Source organism: Caretta caretta, chromosome 12, assembly GCF_965140235.1.
Source record: "Caretta caretta isolate rCarCar2 chromosome 12, rCarCar1.hap1, whole genome shotgun sequence".
Taxonomy (NCBI): domain Eukaryota; kingdom Metazoa; phylum Chordata; order Testudines; family Cheloniidae; genus Caretta; species Caretta caretta.
In genome coordinates, this window is record NC_134217.1 from 27,424,678 (window position 1) to 27,440,615 (window position 15,938).

General features: G+C 41.8%; 1 long non-coding RNA gene across 1 annotated transcript in view; it reads left to right on the forward strand.

Annotated features, from left to right (window-relative positions):
• The first annotated feature begins 1,853 nt into the window (after nt 1-1,853).
• The window catches only part of LOC142068627 (uncharacterized), a 160,577-nt gene continuing 146,492 nt past the window's right edge, over nt 1,854-15,938 (forward strand). The window contains exon 1 of the long non-coding RNA XR_012664506.1: nt 1,854-1,972. This is a non-coding gene — a long non-coding RNA (uncharacterized LOC142068627). The remainder of the gene's footprint in view (nt 1,973-15,938) is intronic.

The window sequence follows — 15,938 nt, forward strand, 5'->3', positions numbered from 1 at the left end:
GTCCAGTCCCAGCTTCTGGCAGTCACAGGTTTAGGGATGCCCAGAACATGGGGTTGCATCACTGACCATTTTGGCTAATAGCCATTGATGAGCCTATCCTCCATGAATTTACGTAATTCTTTTTTTAACCCTGTTATACTTTTGCCTTTCACAACATTCCTTGGCAATGAGTTCCAGAGCTTGACTTTGGGTTGTGTGAATAAATACTTCCTTTTGTTTGCTTTAAACCTGCTGCCTATTAATTTCACTGGGTGACCTCTGGTTCTTGTGTAATAAGAAGGGTAAATAACACTTCCTTGTTCACTTTCTCCAAACCATTCATGATTTTGTAGACCTCTCTAATATATCCCCTTAGTTGAAGGACATATTGAAGGACATGAGCTGATTGCATGAGCAGCGGTGACATGCTGATACCATTCATGTAATAAAATTGCACAATCTCTGGTAACACAGGCGCTGTCATGTCGAAATTTCATTGTTTTCGATGGAAGCAATAGAATCCCATTAGCAAGGATAAGCGCAACGCTGTGCAAAAAAATTATACTCCACACGGTGCTAGGTGTGAGGTTAGTTTGTTCTGCCATGGTAATAACCCACAAATCAGCTTCGGATCCTTCCCAGTGCTCAAAGAGAGTCTATACTGCTGTTAGTACTGTAGCACTCAAGTCAGGTAGCAACGCGATCAGCAGAAAGAACGTGCCAAGTAGAACTAGGTTATTAAAGTAAATTGCTGCCAAAGGAATGCTTTCCTGGTGGATATTATTTTCTGAGAGCAACTCAGAGCAGATGACAGACCAAAAGACATCCATGTGAAATAAACAAAATCCTTGGATTGTAATGAAAGCTGTAAGGTTCTGAGAAGCTGGAGCTCAGGGAATCACAAGACATCTATATTTCAGATCCAAGTTATTGGATAGTACAGAGCCATGTATACCCACTATTAACTCAGTAGTAGGCTGGGGATAACAATCAGGTATTACAGCTTTATTTAAAATCAAAGCAGTACCCAACATTGTCTTCCTAACACCTTCAGTGGTTCAGGTGGGTAGTAATTTCAACATTTGAAATCCATGGTGATACATAAATGGACTCCATCCTTTTATTAACCAAGAAGTGAACCACTTTGGTATTGACTGTCTCATCAAGGAGCTGAATTTACAGCAGGTGCAATGGGTCAGTCCTAGAACCAAGACAATTTCTAACATCCCAAGAAGGCCAAGAAACTTCTTGGAAGGAAAACAAACAAACAAAACAAAGAAGACAAAAACATTCTCCACTATAACATTAATATGTGTTTCAGTTCAACCTAGGAAAGAAAGTGACCCCATGACATTCACCCAGTATATATGTGTTGTAAGGCATGAGGGGGAACCAACAGCAATATCGTTATTCATGATGGATCCAGATGTGAACTTCCCCATAGTTCGAGGGGATTTCAGATCCCATGTGCAGGTCTAAACATGTTTTTAGGTACCTCTCAAAGACTGAAGGAGTTTGGATGTGGTGTTCCAGTTGAGAGCACCTCTGAAATGGATATACTGTATGGTACAATTAATGTTGGCATGGTAACCTATAGGAACTGCAAATGACTATTGCTGGAAAAGGTCTGCAGTTATCCTGGGCAAAGGGTGACAATGGAGTCCCTGGTATTTTGTAATTGATATCTGTGCTGTACAAAATATGTCATAGGTATATACCTATTTAGATTGCTATCAGGTTATGACTGATTTTTTACTAAAATTATTGTGCACAATAATTTGCTAGAAATGGGACTTAAGCTGACCTGTACTCCATTGTTCAAAGATTAGGAGACGTGTTTTAATTCCTGTAATTTTTATTTATAGGGCAACCTGCATCATTCTGTCCTGGCACTCCATGGAAGTACTATCTTCTTTGTGGTGTAACAGGAATAAAAGATCATGAATTTACTGCATCGTTTCAAGAAGTTCAAGAAAAAATGCTACAGTTCTGTGTATGTGGTAACATTTGTTCTTCTCAAGCATTTGTCTACTTACTTACATAGTGGATGCATGCTGGCAAATAGTTGTCAGGCAATACGGTAATGTTCTTGTTCCTGTCTGTAATAACACTGTTGTCTGATACGATCTGATTAATCATATGGCCAGATTTTCAAAAGGGCTGAAACCGAAAGTATGTGTAAGGTATCTACTCAGTCACATGGCTGTTTGCATGTGTAGTTAATGCAATTTCATGTTCAAATTAGGGAAGCAAGGTGGGTGAGGTAATATCTTTTATTGGACTTTGGACCAAGTTCTACTGATGAGAGAGACAAGCTTTCAAGCTACACAATGCTCTTCCTCGGGTCTGGGAAAGGTACTCAAAGTGTCACAGCTAAATATACAAGGTCAAACAGATAGTTTAGCATAAGTAGTTAGCACATATTCTAAAAAAACCCAGGAGTACTTGTGACACCTTAGAGCCTAACAAATTTTATTTGAACATAAGGTTTCGTGGGCTACAGCCAACTTCATCGGATGCTGTAGCCCATGAAAGCTTATGTTCAAATAAATTTGTCAGTCTCTAAGGTGCCACAAGTACTCCTGTTCTTTTTGTGGATACAGACTAACACGGCTGCTACTCTGAAACTACATATTGTAAGGGACAGCTCAAGGTGAAGTGGCCTGTTAACACCCCAGTAATCACAGGACAAAAAAGAGATTAGGGGGTTACAGATTTCTTGTAAGAAGCCATATATCAGTGTCTTTATTAAGATCATGATTTTTAGTGTCTAGCAAAGTTATGAATTTAAGCTCCCACAGGCTCATCTTTTGAAAGTGGTGTGCAAGTTTCCTTTTTGTATGCATTCCCAAATTAGGGAATGCATATTGTCATAAATATAAAGGGAAGGGTAAACCCCTTTAAAATCCCTCCTGGCCAGGGGAAAGCTCCTCTCACCTGTAAAGGGTTAAGAAGCTAAAGGTAACCTCACTGGCACCTGACCAAAATGACCAATGAGGAGACAAGATACTTTCAAAAGTTGGGAGGAGGGAGAGAAACAAAGGGTCTGTGTGTCTGTCTATATTCTGTCTTGGCCGGGGATAGACCAGGAATGGAGTCTTAGAACTTTTAGTAAGTAATCTAGCTAGGTACGTGTTAGATTATGATTTCTTTAAATGGCTGAGAAAAGAACTGTGGTGAATAGAATAACTATTTCTGTCTGTGTATCTTTTTTGTAACTTACGGTTTTGCCTAGAGGAGTTCTCTATGTTTTGAATCTAATTACCCTGTAAGGTATCTACCATCCTGATTTTACAGGGGGGATTTCTTTTTTTCTATTTACTTCTATTTTTATTAAAAGTCTTCTTGTAAGAAAACTGAATGCTTTTTCATTGTTCTCAGATCCAAGGGTTTGGGTCTGTGGTCACCTATGCAAATTGGTGAGGTTTTTTTATCCAACATTTCCCAGGAAAGGGGGGGGGGTGCAAGTGTTGGGAGGATTGTTCATTGTTCTTAAGATCCAAGGGTCTGGGTCTGTAGTCACCTAGGCAAATTGGTGAGGCTTTTCCAGGCAAACCTTGTCCAGGAAGTGGGGTGCAAGGTTTTGGGAAGTATTTTGGGGGGAAAGACGCATCCAAACAGCTCTTCCGCAGTAACCAGTATTAGTTTGGTGGTGGTAGCGGCCAATCCAAGGACAAAGGGTGGAATATTTTGTACCTTGGGGAAGTTTTGACCTAAGCTGGTAAAGATAAGCTTAGGAGGTTTTTCATGCAGGTCCCCACATCTGTACCCTAGAGTTCAGAGTGGGGGAGGAACCTTGACACATATACTAGCCTACTTAGGCATCTTACATGCCATTGTGTTGTGGTAAAATGGGTGTGATAGATGAGGAGGCTCTTTCAGGTAGGAAGGTATTGCTATAGCTGTGAGGAAGATGGAGAAAATGACCATTTTGCAGAGGCGCACGAGGTTATGTTATATTTAAATGAGAGTAATTTAAGAGAGGTTCAGAAACACTAAAGGATGATTGCAGGTAGATGATGAGTTAGACTGTTCTACTACTGAGAGCAGATAAATTTAAAGCACCCGAGGGAAGAGTCAGCTAGTAAATAAAAATGTTTAGGCAGCTTTAATTTTTATATGGTAAAAAACATTGACAGGCTTTCACTGTTTCTACTTAGGTTAATGACTACAGAGGGGAGGGTGAATTAATAAAAAAGAATGTCCTAACTAGGAAATGTCATCCAAATTCACACATGCAATGACTTCTTTCCTACCGTACACCAGAATTTTCTCTGTTTTAATTTTGTTGCAAGTTGATTGATTTGAATGCTGATGGAAGAGAGATTATCTTGAGTCTCAACAATCACATATGAGATTATTTGACCTTGATTTTTATCCCGACATTCCAGCTGCCCTGCAATATTTAGGGAGCCCTTTTTACCTCTGTGATTAAACGAAAGCAATTAGTTGCATCATAATTGCTTCTGCTTAGATTGCACCTGCAATCAGACAGTTACTTCTAACCTTAATGTAATGGTGGTAGCAAAACCACATCCAAAATATGTGACAGTTTTTCAGAGTGTTTGAGTTGCATGTCCGAGGGTATGTCTACACTGGCAGAGTTACAGCGCCGGCAGATACAGCGCTGCTCCGAGAGCACTGCCGGGAAACCACTGTTGTGCGTTCACACTGTCAGCTGCCTGCGCAATAGCGTGTTCACACTTGTGGCACTTGCAGCGGTGTTTGGACCGGTGAATTCTGGGCAGCTATCCCACAGAGCATCTTTTCTTCTGCTGCTGCTAAAAGTTCTTAGAAGACAGAGGGAGTCATGGGGCACCCTGGGTCCTGTCCCAATGCCCCATGATGCATTGCTTCGCACCCCACCTGTGTTTCCTGTGCTTCCTTCCGCATTTGGCGCCATCTTTCAATGGTTTGTGTACTCTGTGCTCTGTTCTGCCTCTTCGATCTGCGGGAATGGATCCCGCACTGTTGACCAATATGCTGCTCGCTATCGCTAACATGTCACGAGTGGCAATGGAGTTATTCCTTAAATTACAAAGGCAAGAGGAGTGCGACATTGATCTTGCCACACATAGTAGCTACGACACGAGATTGCTTGTGGCATTCACGGAGGTGCTGATCACAGTGGAACCCTGCTTTTGGGCCTGGGAAACAAGCACTGAGTGGTGGGATCACATAGTGATGCACGTCTGGGATGATGAGCAGTGGCTGCAGAACTTGCAGATGAGGAAAGCCACATTCATGGGACTGTGTGAAGAGCTTGCCCCAGCCCTGCGGCACAAATACATGAGAATGACAGCTGCCCTAGCATTGGAGAAGCACATGGAGATTGCACTGTGGAAGCTGGCTACTCCAGACTGCTACCAATCGGTTGCTAACCAATTCAGAGTGGAAAAGTCGACCGTTGGACTCGTGTTAACGGAATTGTGCAGGGCCATTAGCCACATTCTGCTCTGAAAGACCGTGATTCCGGGCAACGTGCATGACATTGCGGAAGGCTTTGCACAAATAGGCTTCCCTAACTGCGGAGGTGCGATAGATGGCACGCACATTTCAATTCTGGTACCAGACCACCTAGCCGCTGAGTACGTTAATCGCAAGGGGTATTTCTCAGTGGTTCTCCAGGTGCTTGTGGATCACTGTGGGCGTTTTACAGACATTAACACAGGCTGATCCAGAAAGGTGCGTGATGCATCTTTCAGAACACTGGCCTATTGAGGAATCATAGAATCACTCTGGCCTCCGAGTCATCCTCTGCCTCTGGGTCCCCCTCCACATCCTCATTCAAGATTTCCTTCTCCTGGCTCAGTCCACTCTTGACTGGCACTCGAGCCACCAAGTATCCACAGTGGCCTTCGCAGTGAGGTGGGGTTGCCACCGAGTATCCTGTCCAGCTCTTTGTAGAGCCAGCAGCTCGTGGGCGCAGCACCGGAGCGGCGGTTTGCCTCCCACGCCTTGTGGTAGGCATTCCGCAGCTCCTTCCCTTTGAACCTTCACTGCAGTGTGTCCTGGTCATGGCTCCTTTCTGTCATGCATCATGAAATCTGTCCGTAGGTATCATAATTCCTATGACTAGAGCGCAGCTGGGACTGGACAGCTTCCTCTCCCCAAATACTGATGAGGTCCAGCAGCTTGGCATTGCTCCAAGCGGGGAATCGCCTGGTGCGTGGAGCAGGCATGGTCACCTGGAAAGATGCATTGAGATCACTGCATGCATCACCGAGCAGCAGAAAGCTCTACGCTTCTCATCGGGGTGGTCTTTTTACAGCACTGCAGCTGCGCAGTTTCTGCACACTAAGTGGTTTGTCAGTGTGTACACCTCGGGAGTTACAATGCAGAAAGCTGCTTTACTGCTCAGAAACTTGCCAGTGTAGGCAAGGCCTCAGCGCTATATAGGAGGAGAAGTGCTGTAATGTGTTCATTTGAAGCTGGTCAAACAGCAGAATGAGCATGTGAATTATTTGCCCTGGGGTGTGGTGGTACTATCTTCTTTCTAGACTGACATTTATGAAAGGTTAACAGGTATAAGACCTGATAAAAAGCTAGCAGCATCAGGGGCCCTACCTGATAGAATCACTTCACTACTATTTATTTTCCAGTGAGATTTCTTCAAACATGAAACATCAGATGCTGCAGTACCTGTCAGGTTTAGGTCAAAAGTTTGGAAACTTTCAACTTTCTTGACTTCTGAGAACAGACGGAGAGAGTTTTTTTCACTTGGTAACTTTCAATATTGCAAATGCTATTTCCTACCATGCTGCTATTCTCTAATGTGAAGTGCAAGTTCTGTGACGACCCTTTCATGGATTCCTTCTCCACTTTTACACCTCAGTACTGACAAAGTTCAGATTCAAAGGTGAATAACCCCCCACCCCCACAAAGCTACCAGAGTTAAATACAGTAATTCAGAATCGATATTTCAACATTGTCTTCAAATAACAGAAGCTCCTCGTACCTATATATCTGTATGATAAGGCTAGTGCAGTGTACACTGAACAAGTTTTATCAAACTTTGAGTCATTTAAATAGAAAGAGAAAACATTTTAAAGACAGACTAGACTGGACAACTAAAACTCTATGGGTTCAGAAGATCCAACTATATCATTCCTACAATCTGCCTGACAATAATTCATTGTTCCATATTCACTAGCGATGTATGGATGTCACTGATGCTAAATGTCTTATGGCAAGTATATTAATTTCAAGTACATACAATACTGAAATGTTGCCAGAGTAGTTTAATAAAAATGACCTACACTGTGTATCCTAAATCATTCTTTCTTCAAGGCTGAAAAAATAGTTTGGTAAATATTTTATTTTTATTCAGTGACCGCCTGGTCCAAAGAGCCCATTGAAGTCAATGGGAGTGTTTTCTAGCTGGCTGTGAATTGTGGTATTAATTGTCATCTCTGTCACTGGAAATATGAAGCATTTACTTTGTGACTCTGGCTATCTTTATGACCCCTTTCTTCAGTATCTTTTCCAGACACAACACATATACAATAGATATCACCTAAGCTGCATGCGACTGATGGCACCTGACAACCCAAGCAATTTTGGAGTACCCGGGGAAAATGGTCCTTTTCAAAGTGCATTTCCTTACTAGGATTCCTAAATTTCACGTACATGTGCCTGCGTGTGCACCCAGCCAGTGTATGAGTAGGTGGCAGCTAGAATCCAGATTTAGCAATTCCCTAATTGCTAAGTTATTCAATGCAAAGTTATGGCCAATGCACCTTGCAACACTTCTTCACTCAGTGATGGTCTGGAGGCATGGCCATGTCCTCCTGCTTTCCAACAGCCATCATTGCATGCTGCTGGAGCTAGGTAACTCACATTACACCTTCTGAAAGGAACAATAGGCAGTGGCAGGGATCATACTGTCCCCAAGATGCTGTCTCTACATCTACCCTGCACAGGCAGAATGGCTCAGATCGCCAGCACTCAGGCACAACGGATATGTTCCCTCCCCCTCCACCTGTGTGCTTCTGCCTGAAAAAGCTAGAATTTTTTCCCTAGAGTGCATTAAACATTGCTGATACATTCAGTGGAATAAAGTGTTGATTGATTACACTGGGCTCTGTTGCTTTATGTCAGGTCATGTGATTTGTCTTGGCATTAATTGAGATGAATGAGTGGCTACACTGTAAATGAACATGGCCCAGCTCATGCAATTAGCAAACAACCTGGCAGAATTCGTGAAAGAGGTGGAAGGTGATGTGATGAGTGCAATAAAGGAACCTAGACAGACATGTAGAATTTGAAATGAATATAAAACATCTTTGCCAGGCATCTTCAAATCAAGCAGTTGCACACTGAGCTCTGAGTCCAAGAACAGGCTTGTAGACAGTTGTCCCAAAATTTAAGAAAATTGCAAAATGACTACAGTTCTGGGTGCTTTAAAAGTAATTAGAAAAGATTACAGTTCTATGAATTCAGCTTCCATATGCTGACTACAATCTAGAATTAATGTCACATTATGTGGCATTTCATATAAATTAACTCTTCGGCATTCTTAACATGCAGACTTGTTTATATACATTGCTATCCTAATGTCCTTCAAGAGCCTCAGGCCTCTTCACGAATGTTCAGCATGTATCAAACCACCATAGATAAATATGTCTATTGCTGCTAGATTCATTGTAACATTAATATATTCATGTAAGTGGTTTAAAGAAATCTTTTCATTCTGGCACAGAGTAAGAACATTTGTGTGGGGGGGATATTTTTTTCGAAAGTCTTCATACTTCATACCGACAGAACAGGAAGTAATAAGCAAAAATAATAATCAAAAGCAGCCTTTGCTAAATACAGAAAGACTTTGAGATTGTTCAGGCCTTATATCTATACCTATTTTAACATTAATCAGCATGTGTTTTTCTAAAATAGCTTTTCCATGGCCAGTTTCACAATATATGGATGTTAAAAGTATGAGCTTTTATTTCCTGGCGAACAAGTTGAAATGCCGTATATGGCACACTGAATACAAAGGACCAATGTTTCAAAGTCAGAAAACATATCAAAGCAGTGTACAGATTTACCTTGACACCCCTCAACATTCATAAGGAAACTAAGTTTCATTTACCTTTTAAAAGGTGAGAGATGTTTTGGTGTACATTGAGAGTTGTTTTGTTTTACCATGTCTTAGTATAAAACAATACATGAACGGGGGAGGAGGGTTTGAGGGAGAATTTGTTGTCCCAGAATAACCTTCTTTAATATTTAATGCAAAGACAAAGTTTTTCATTAAGGGTAAAATTCACTATTTTGCAGAGGGTCAGCACAAATCTGGGTGACAGGTCCCAATTAACCCTGAATTGTGTGTACGCCTCGTGCTGGCTCTCTGTGAAAGGGTGTCACAGAAACACGTTAGGCACATCTCCAGGGACACTCAAACTATGCAGAGGATGTTGAGTCTTATGAGTAGAGCTGTTACGTGTAGAGATGACTGCACTGGCCCCAGGCCCCAACCATGGATCAGCCTGGTTCAGGTGCAGCTGCCGTTACAGCCCATGTGCTATTCCAGCCCATGCCGTAAAATGGGAAGCATTGTCCTTTTGTGATGCATTCAGAAGACTGAACTGTGTTGCTGCAGCTGTTTCTCTGGTTCCCAGCAACTTTGGCTGGGAGTTGGAAAGTTCTAACTCCCAGAGACTCCCCCACTCAACAAACCCCACTAACTTAGACTTTGTGAAGGATGTAAAGACTTAGCATGAAATCCTGGCGTAACTGAAGTCAATGGGAATTTTGCCATTGACTTCCAGGGGACTTGGATTTCACCATTGGTCCTTACTGAGTACACAATAGTTCTAATTTATCTTCTCCAACTGTCCAATTAAAAGTATTTGTGTAGCTACTTTCTCTTACCAGAAGCAGAGCTAATAGGGGGCCCTTAGGTGTATGTGTGGTGCCTTTCCAAACATGTTATGCATGGAGGTCACTCTAGGCATAGGCAAACTTGGCAGCTGCCTAGTGTGGCACAGCTGCCTTGGACGGCAGATTTATGGCAAACTGAGCTGTGATCTACCCTGCTGTGCTACAGAGTAACTGTCCGTGTGCACCCTGATGTGCACTAACGGTTCTTTAATGTGCTTTGATCTAGTCCTTTTTGAAATGGGACTAGACCAAAGTGCACTAATGTAAATAAAGTTAGTGGGTACCCCTTCTGGGATTCCACTGGGGTTTCAGTGCTCCACCAGCCTGGATTCCCTCTCCCTGTTTTGCTGAATTAGGCTCTCTGGCTTCTTGCAGCACACACACACACACACACACACACACACACACACACACACACACACACACACACACAGGTAGAGCCACACCCAGCTGCAGAAACAGACTGAAATCAGATCTGTATGAGAGGATTTATCCAGACTCACGTGCACACCCCTCTTTGGGAAACAAACCCAAAATAATATTGTCTTGCACTATATAGAGAGATCTGCACAGTACAAGCTCATAAACATTCGCCCTCGCCCTCAATGTGATGGGAGATGTGCACAACTTCTTGCCTCCACAGTTAGAAATTTCACAACCTGGGTTTAATAATAAAAAAACAAATGTATTAACTCTAAAAGGCAGATTTTAAGTGATTATAAAAGATAGCAAACAGAACAAAGCTGATTACTTAGCAAATAAAACAAAACACGCAAACTAAGCTTGATTCACTAAAGAAACAGGTTACAACATGTAATTTCTCACCCTAAATGTTGAATTAGGCAGGATGCAGAGTTTCTGTAGCTCAGAGTTCCAGTTATTTCTTTTTACAGACTGAATCCCTGTCTCAGTCTGGACTCACCCGTGCCTTTCACTTCAGATTAGAGCCTTTGTCCCTTCAGATTCGTTCAGCATTCCTTGTTCTTGGGTAGGCAATCAAGGAGAGTCCAGATCAACCCCCTACCCAGCCCTTAAAAAGGATTTACCTAAGGCGGGAACCCTTTGTTTGATCCCCATCCCCCTACAGAGGAAAAGTATGATCAGTGTCCAAGGTGGTATTTTGTATCAGGTCACCTTATCACCTGACCTGGAAGTGTCAAAGCTATGTCCCAGGATGCCTCTCAGGAAGAAGAGAGAGTATCTTCACAGTCTTAGCATTTCTTCTTAATGGGTCGTTCAGGAGGATTGCCTAGTGTCTGGTGGGCGTTCCCCCCAAGTACACACACAGTTGTAATTGTTACATAGTCAATATTCCTAAATTTAGATACAGAAATGATACATGCATACAAGTTGGATAATCACATTCAGAGAATCATAACCTTTCCAATGATATCTTACATGAGCCATCTTGCATAAAGTATGTCTTAGTTATCCCATATTCATATCATAACCATATTCCTATGAAGAATATGGGGTGTAACGTCACAAGCAGGATGCACACATTGTGCACTCTGTGCACATTAATGCACGTGCTGAGGCTGCAGCACAGACCAAGCTGCTGGAGGACCCACCCAGTGGGGGTGGACCGAGGGGAACCCATAGCTTCCTGCTCCTGACAGTCTCTCCCCGGATAAACCCAAGAACAAGGGGTTCCCTGGAGTTGGTGGCAACCAGATAAGTGGTACCCTCTGCCCTCCATCTGTCCCCTGCTGCTTCTCTCTGCCCTGCCTCTTGTCCTATTGTCACCTACCCCAGCTATTCCTGTCCCTTCAAGGTCAGGACCCATGTCTTAACTGCTGTCATCCCTCCTGGTTGCATAAGCTGACTGAGTCACTGCTTTTGTCATGTAATAACTTTGTTTGTGACATTCTTCCTCTCTGTCTAGTTTAAATGTCTAGAATTTTGTCTAGAAGATTTTTGCAAAAGAAGTATCCTTATTTCTTCTAATTTGAATGAATTCTCTTGTTTAAATTACAGAAAAAGCTGACAGAGGGTAGCAAAGCACAAATTACAGAACAAAATGGTAATGTGAATGGTTAAAATTCTAGAATTTTCATAGTAGGTTTGCAAACCCATTGAAAATCTTGATCTTAAATACAGATGTTCTGGAAAACTGTTTTAGGTAGAAACATTGCCTGTGCCATATTAGAAAAGAAGATGTTTTAATGTAACTGTTTCAGAAAAATGTTAAATGCATGGGGTTCAAATCTCTTCTATGGCCCCACACTCACTTCTAGCTGTTGGGAGAGGACAAAATACATCCATGAAAAATAGTCTAGAGTTTTTTTCTATAAAAATCAGAGATAAATGGAGATGATAGAATCACAAGAAGGTCTTTAATCCATATGATCCTCTACTATGTTTGCCACCTGTATTGACTTGTTATGAAGAACACCATTGAGTATACCTTCAGGGCTTTAATCTGAATGAGATGTAGGAATATGACTTGAGATTTACTTGGTTCAATGTGCAACCTCTTGCTTCGTTCAGCAATGTCCCTGTCTTGATATTCCTTTAAATAGAAAAGGTTCTCTTTGCCCGACAAGCAGAATCAGCCTGTCATCTATAGATTTAGCTGATGTGTGTATCAAATATACAATGATTAGTGTACAGTTGTAATTATCTCTCCATCACTGCATTTGGTTAGGAATAACTGAAGTTGTGTATTTTAAGCGTTTGAGGGCCTTGTGGGCTAAAGTCATGTTAACCCATCTGTTAAAAAAAATAAATATACACCAATATTTAGGAGTCTCTTCTCTAGAAAATAATGAACATGAAATAACCTACATGATCTTTAAGTGCATTTAATGTCACATGCAGCTAGTACATATTTTCTAGTACTGTAAAGATGAGATAAAGTGTACAGAGGTTCCCTTTTATTGCTGAATATTAAAGTTACAGAACAAGTTTCAAATCCTAATGTAGTATGAAGCTGATAATTTATCTATGAAAGAAATATTGTCCATAATAGTAACTGGGTTGTAAAGTTTGAATTTATGAATCAAGGAACATAATGGCTAATGGGAACATGAGGTCTGGATTCAAAGGAATCTCCCTTTGAAGGAAATTCATTGAAATAAATGCTGCCTCATCTGTTTTTCCACTCAAATGCAAATTAATTCCTGCTCAGATTTTATAATTATTGGTCTGATTAATGGACTAAGACAACACTCAAGTTGCTAAATAAGGTATTTCTCCCCTGAACTGTTGTTCCATTAAATCGTTTTAGAAAGAGCAAAGGAAAGGACACACACAAAAACATCCTTTCCCATTCATTAAAAATGTATTTGGTTTATGAAATGTTTTGTTCAGGCTAAAGTGAATGATTCAAAAGGAAAATTTCATGCAGTACATAATAATCTACAAAACAGCCTTTGCACTCGTGTGAAATCAAAATTAATTGCACCAGTACCCAAATGAGTGCCTTTCCATGAGGAGCTTGCTCTGGTGCAGCTATGCTGCAGTAGCAATGTGAATTATGATCCTGGGCTTCCCAGAAACAAACCCTTCCCCAAATCTACCTAACTAGTTTGTTTTACTTAAAAGTGTAAGTTAGTTCTTCAGGGGAAAAAAAAAAACAGTTTACAGTTTTGCAAACACACTTTTGAGGACCCTGAATAACTCTGGGAACAATTCAAAACACTGTATGCATCTAACTATGAGATTGTGTCCACACATCAGCTAGTGAGATGTGTGAATGGTATGATTGTAGCTCACTGTAGAGGGGCAACAGCATCCTTTGCACCTGCAGTTTTCTGCCACAGTAAAATTGTGGGTTCAGTTACTTGTGAGCTCAGAACTGCCCCTGCAGAGTTGATGAGTGGAAGCTGATAAAAACCAGACCCTTTGAATTGAATGCAAGCTCTTTGTGCATTAACAGCTGCATGAGTAAATAGTTGTATGTAACATGCCTGTTTGTGTCTATGGGTAAGTATCATGGCCTCTTGTAATGCTGCTGCATTTGGCAAAGAGTTTTGGTCTCTGTTTCTCACCCCTAGATTCAGAAGAAATAGTTACCTCTTCTTAGACATGCAGCCCTCAGTTTCTAATCAATATTAAGTCACAGCGATAACTGAAATGATCCAGGGTATCAGTTCATCAGACTGAAAATTTTAATATTAACAGTAAAATAGAATACATGAACATACATATCCTGCAAGTTTAGCCCCAAATCTAACCAACAACATGACCCTCCTGAACCTACAATCTTCAGCCTTCCAGTCCGTCCTCTGGAATCAGTCTGAGCCTCTCCTTTTGGCTCCAGTCAGAACCCTTCAAAGTCTGTTCAGCCTCATGCCCCAAAATGGCTGCTCCGCTGGCCCCTCCCCTGACCTTGGGTTGGACACAGTCCACAGAATTCAAAGACAGACTCACTGAGGGATTATTGTGAAAGGAACTATCTAACTTACTGAGCTAAACTCTACCCTGAGTTACATCTGTTCTTCTTTCATATGGCTGGTGTACAGCAGTGACTACAATTTCACCTGAAGTTGATTGAGCCAAATAGCTACATCAGGAGTAGCAGAATTTATTGCAGTGATGCCTCCTTCATATTTATAAATTGGGCAGTAGGTAGTGATGTGTTTGATGGTCTGTAGTGAGGAACAACACTCACACATCAGGGAGTCCTTGATTTTCCATTTGTGCATTAGATATCTGCATCTACCATGGTTGGTTCGAATTTGGTTCAGAGTGGACCAAGATGACCGTGGAAGGTCAAACCCAGGAACCTTCTGCATGGGATCTGGCACAAGGTGCTTATTTTTTAAGTCTTGTTTAGCCCAATCTGCTTTCCAAGCCTCCTCCTGTTCATAGCCTGATTGCATGAGTCTAAACAAATGTTCCCAGGAGGGCGTTGTCAATGTCTTGATGAATAGGAAGACATCTGTTTTCCTCGATTTGCTGAGCTTTGTGGAATGTTGCAGCAGTTTGGCGTATCAGCAGGGGAGCGATGTTAGACAGGTCAGGTAGCCATGGTGTTGGAGTCTACTTAAGGGTTCCCATGATGCACACTGTATTCAGCTGGGTATCCACAAGTTGTGTGTGGCTGCATCTACTCCATACTGGTGCACAATATTCAGCTACTGAATATACAAGTGCTATTGCAGATGTTCGCAGCACCGATGCTGGTGTACCCCAGGTTGTACCTGCTAGTTTCTGGATTATGTTGGCTCTCATTTTTATCTTTGCAGCTACCTTCTCAAGATAACCATGGAAGGAGAGGGTGCGGTCGAGTTTCACTCCAAGATATGTTGGAGTATAATCATGTTTCACATTTTTACCACAGGCATCTGTTACTCAGCATGGTCCACAGCAGGCAAAGTGTTTGGTAGCAAGGTATAATTTTAGCAAGTTTCAGCATCAAGCCCTTAATCCATACAGTATCATACGCAGATGACAGGTGAACAAATACTGTGCCAGTATTTAGGTTTTTTTGATAGCCAACCTCAGTGTGAGTTTTGAGTGCCAGAACTTGGTGACAACAACTATGTTTAGGCCGGAAGCCCGCCTGTTTGACAGGAATAATTGTCTCAGTAAAAGGGAGTATTCTTTTGAGGATGATACATTCAAGCAGTTTATATGTCGTACATAGTATAGAAATTGGCCTATAGCTTCCCGCTTCATCAGGGGACTTTCCAGGCTTTGGAATGGCAAAAACCATTGCCTCATGTCATATTTCAGGGATACATACTATCCTTAAGATAGCGGAGTACAATGTTGCTAGCCATTGGAATCCTTCTTTGGCCAAGATGGTGGAATACCGTCAGGGCTTGCAGCCTTCCCTTTTTTCATTGCGGCAGGTCCTCCTTTTACTTCCTCAGTGCTGACAGTGGAAGGTTCTGCTTGGGGGATTAATGCAAGTGTTTGGTGGAGTTGTTTCAGAGGAACAGCCGTGTTAGTCTGTATTCGCAAAAAGAAAAGGAGTACTTGTGGCACCTTAGAGACTAACCAATTTATTTGAGCATGAGCTTTCGTGAGCTACAGCTCACTTCATCAGATGTTTACCGTGGAAACTGCAGCAGACTTTATATACACACAGAGAATATGAAACAATACCTCCTCCCACCTCACTGTCCTGC